Raw genomic sequence first — 5,264 nt, 5'->3', positions numbered from 1 at the left:
GGCCTTTGGGGCGGGCGCATGCGCACTAGCGAAGGGCTAGACCGTTGTGGTGTTTGTGGCTCCTGGCGCAAAGAGGCTGTTTAGTCTTTTGCGGTGTGGTCCTCTGTTCGGCGTTAATCCTTCGTGAAATAGGGCCAAGCAAAGGGAACTTGGACTGAGGGACTCTATCCACCTTCCTCTCGACCCATGCTCTCGCTGTCCTTTGTTCCAGGCCAGGTCTCACGGCGTCACAATGACGTCCAGCCTGGTGGTCCAGACTCGGTCTGCTTAGCGCCCTTGTATTAGTATTTCAAAAGCTTTACTCTCAAATCTTTGCTTTCATTCCTTTTTGGAGAGAGTAGGGGGCAAAACCCAACTTTTATGGTTAGAGGAAGAGGGTTATATGCAAAACTGGTCTCCAACGAAGAAGGATAATGTGGTTCAGGGTGTGTAGGGTATATGCCTGTAATCCCAGCACCCTGGCAGTCTGAGACAGGAGAATCACAAATTCGAGCTCAGCCTGACCAATTTAAAGATTTAGCAAGACTGTTAAAAAAAAAAAAAAGAGCTGTGTCCTGGGAACAGTGCAGTTTTCCTCCTGGAAATGGAGATGATACTGGCTTCTTAGGTAGCCGAGAAGACTTGTGCCAGGCTTCTAGAAGTTAATTGGTAGTTATTAGTTTGGATATTAGATGTTGGCTTGTTTAACTCTTGGAAAAGAACCTGTTCGGCAGGTGGCGTGTTGAGTGGTTAAAAGTGAAAGAAGAATCAGGTAAACCTGGTGCCCCTGGTGCCACTGCTATGTGAGCTGGGCAAGGGACTTCAGTTTTCTAAATCTCAGCTTCTCTAAATTGTGAAATGTAGCATCTGCCTCATGAGGTCTTTGTTTTTGTTTTATTTTGAGATAGGGTCTTGCAGTGTAGCACAGGCTTGCTTTGAACTCACTACAGATGCTAGGCTGTCCTCAGACTCATAGCATTCATCCTGCCTCAGCCTCCAAAATGCTGGGATTACAGGCATGTACCACCACACCAGGCTCCTGAGGTCTTGTTACAGTTCAGTAAGAATGGATGGCAAGCGTTTTCTCAGTACAGGCTGCAAGTGGTAAACAACCTGGCTTTGTTAGCATTCTATCATTTTTCAATACACCCCTTTGGTATTTTTGTCCTTTCCTTTATTTATTTATTTATTTATTTATTTTGGTACTGTCAAACTCAGGACCTTGTGCTTGCCAGGCAGGTGTGGTGCCACTGAACTAAATCCCTGGCCCATTTCCTTCACTTTTGAGAGCTGGCTTATATTTTGAAATCTAAAAGAATGTTTTTAGGACAGGCATGGTGTCCTACGGCTGTAGTTCCAGCATTCAGGAGGCAGAGGAAAGAGGATTGCCACAAGTTCAAGGCCAACCTGGGCTACATAGTGTATTCAAAGGCAGCCTGCACTACAAAGCAAGACCTTGTCTCAACTCCCCCAAAAAGAATAGTTTTTTCCATTAAATTTATTGGTATACTTAAGGTAAACAATACAATTACATTCACCATTTAAAAATATTTTTACTTGTTAGAAACGTTTTAACATACATAAAATGCCAACTTTTTTTTTTTTTTCTGGTACTGGGGATCAAACTCAGGACCTTGTGCTTATGAGGCAGGCATGGTGCCACTGACCTAAATCCCTGGCCCATAAAATGCCACCTCTTAAACTATAGCTCAGTGAGATGGAGTAATGAATTAGTGAAGGATTAGTAAAATGCCACACACACACACACACACACACACACACAGAGTATTGCCCATAGTCTAAATATTTTCATCATGTTTTCTCCTAAACATTACCCTCTAAAGATAACTTTTTTTTTTATTTTTTTTTTTTTTTTTTTTTTTGTACCGGGAATCTAATTCAGGGACTCATGCTTGCCAGGCAGATGCTGTGCAGCTGAGCTACATTCCTGGCCCAAGATAACTACTTTTTGTTTGTTTGTTTGTTTGGTTGGTTTCTGAGAGGGGGTCTTGCTATGTAGTTCAGGCTGGTCTTGCACTCATTATGTAGCCCAAGCTGTCCTCAAAGTCACAGTAATCCTTCTGCCTCAGCCTCCTGACTGCTAGGGTTATAGGTATGCACTATCGTGGCCAGCTTTCACTTTCCCTTTATAAAAATGTAACTATTTAGTTGCTCTATATTATTTTTGGCAAATTGTGATTTTCAGGGAGTTTATCCCATTTCTTTCACAAGATTTAAATTACTATATTTGCATAAAATGTTCATAATATTCGCCTATCTATGTAATATTGTTAAGATCTGTGATGACAGACATTGATAATTTGTGCCATTGTTGTCTTAGGTTTTCATAGGTTTTATTGTGATATTCCAAAGTGTAGTTTTCCTTGGGTTTCTTATGTTTCAGATTTCTAAGGCTTGAATCTGAGTTGATGTCGTTCATCAATTCTGTAAAAGTTTTGGCCAGGAGCTCTTCAGTATTATTGTCTTGTCTTTGAGTCACTTTCCTTGTCACTGGACAAAATGCCCAATACCCACAAGTTAAAGGAGGAGATGTTTATTTGCCTCACAGTTTTTCAAGGACTCAGTCCATAGTTGGGTGGCTTCAAGGCAAGGGTGGGCATTGTGGAAGGGTATGGCAGAGGAATTCTGATCAGGTCACAGTGGCCAGGGAGCAGAGAGAGCAAAAGGAGGAGCAAGGGAAGGAGATGCGCTCTTCCAGCTCACACTCCCAGTGACCACCTCTTCTGACCAGACCACATTTACTAACAGCACATCCGGCTCCAAACTCTATGGTAGATTAATCCACTGATGAGCATAGTGTCCCCATGATACAATCTCTTTCCAACAGCCCAACCTCTGAACACATGAGTCTTTTGGGGGACATTCCAGATATAAATCATAGAACCCCCTCATTCTCATGTCTTCTTCTAAGACTACATTATGTGTCTGTTAGACATTATGATCTATCTGTCTCATATATCTTTTATGTATTACCATACTTTCCCCCTGTAATTTAGTCCAGATATTTTTACTGATATATTCTCCCATGTGTCTTCTAAGCCAGTGTAAACCCGTCTGCTGATTTTCATTTCAATCAAGTTATTTTTTAATTCTAGGATTTACCATAGATTCTTAGTCTCTATTTTTCTTTTAGATTTCTTCTTAGACTTTATCTTTTTATTTATTTTGGAACCTTTTCCCTTTCTTTCTCTCTCTCTTTCTCTCTCTCTTTCTTTCTTTCTTTCTTTCTTTCTTTCTTTCTTTCTTAAACCCGTCTGCTGATTTTCATTTCAATCAAGTTATTTTTTAATTCTAGGATTTACCATAGATTCTTAGTCTCTATTTTTCTTTTAGATTTCTTCTTAGACTTTATCTTTTTATTTATTTTGGAACCTTTTCCCTTTCTTTCTCTCTCTCTTTCTCTCTCTCTTTCTTTCTTTCTTTCTTTCTTTCTTTCTTTCTTTCTTTCTTTCTTTCTCTTTTTCTTTCTTTCTTTCTCTTTCTGTACTGGGGAGTGAACCCAGAGCCTTTGCCCTGAGGTACAACTCAAGGCCTTTTTAATTTTCTATTTTGAAGCAGGGACTCACTAAGTTACTAAGTAGCCCAGGCTGAGCTCAAACTTTCAATCCACCTGCCTCAGGCTCCTCAGGCACAGGCATGTGCCACCATGCCTGGAGAGTTACTAAAAAGTCTAATTGTTATACCTCTCATATCTGGATCATCTGTAGGTACATACTTCTATTGTGTTTTTGTTTTGTTTTGTTTTTTTGAGACAGGGTCTCACTATGTAGTTGAGACTGACCTGGAACCCACCTGAGTGCTGGGATTACAGGTATGAGCCACCATGCCCAGCAGTATTTTTTTTTTCACTTGGTTTTTAGTAATTTTGGTCATGTTTCCTGGTAAGACTGGTAATTTTAAAATAAAAAATATGCATATTGTCTATAATAATTGTACTCTCTGGATTGTATTATCTTCTTTTACAAAGGATCTAAGTACTTTCATGCCAGTATAGTATGGAAAGATCATCTTGATCCAGTTGAGGATGATCTGTTTATAGTTGCCCCCAGTCCTAGGTTATAGATTTTCCTGACTCTTCTCTGAAAGCTTGAGGTATTTCATGGTTCTTTTCTCCTTGTCAGGCCCTGAATTCAAATTCTTGTTTTCCTAATACTGTGAGGCTGTAAATTCTCCTTTGAGCTTTGTACCCATGTAGCAGCAATTTTATGCCCAATTTTTTGTTCTCCCAGTATAATTTCAGAGTTGGCAAAGCCTGAGAGGAAGTTGCATTGGAATGTCAGGCTCATTTTATCACATTTCCTTTCTGTCTGGAACCAAGATTGTTTGATTTGTGGCTGCTTTGGTGCTCTGCCTCCAAACAATCATTTTTATTAGATATATTCAGAATTCATAGGTACTTTGGGTAGGAGAGTTAGTCAGATACTAGTTAATCCATCATAGTAGCAAGAAAAATTTGTGTTTGTTTTTTTTTAATGGAAAAGGAGTTTTAAATTTATTTATTTATTTGTTTATTTAGGTACCAAGGATCAAACTCCGGTCCTTGCACTTGCAAAGTGGGCGGCAGAACCATGGAGCTAAATCTCTGGTCCTGTGTTTTTTTGGTTTTTTTTTTCTTTTCTTTTTCCCTTTAATGGGAGTTTCATGATGTTTCCCAGGCAGGCCTTGTGCCTCCTGCCTCAGCCTCCTGAGTAGTTAGGACTATAGGCACATGCTGCTGTCTCCTGCTTCCATATTTTCAAAAAGTAAATACATTTGCATCACTTCTTTAAGTATAAAATGTAGCTGACTTTCTATTGCAGAGAGAACAACACAAAAAACTCATTATCATGTGGGCATAGAGGCAGATGCCTGTAATCTCAGCTACCGCAAACAAACCCCAGAATTGCAAACAAATAAACGAACTCAACACCACCCAAATACCCTTTATGATTAACCTTCTTACACCACCCCCTCTAGTTTTATGATCTTGTCATCCCTCAGCCGAGAGTTCTGTTACTCTGTTTGGATGGCAGTCACAACTCAGCAAAGTGTAGCCTCTTCAGCAGCTACGGACTTTGAGTGCCAGGGACTCTCAGCCCCAGAACCACAGCTCTTGGCAGCTCCTGGCCACTCCGTCAGCCCCACCACAGCTGAGGCGCACAGTCTCCTTTGGCATCTTTCTAGAGCTCTCCCAGCAGCTTCTGCTGCCTTCTGGGATCCTCCGTTGGTCTCTGCCAAACACTGTTAGTTGACACCCATCACTGGTCGGTCAATGCTGCTTGTTG

The sequence above is a fragment of the Fukomys damarensis genome, unplaced genomic scaffold, assembly GCF_012274545.1.
Source record: "Fukomys damarensis isolate Sample0158 unplaced genomic scaffold, DMR_v1.0_HiC HiC_scaffold_19, whole genome shotgun sequence".
Taxonomy (NCBI): Eukaryota; Metazoa; Chordata; class Mammalia; order Rodentia; family Bathyergidae; genus Fukomys; species Fukomys damarensis.
The sequence above is the reverse complement of the archived record's forward strand: the minus strand, read 5'-3'. Positions refer to the sequence as shown.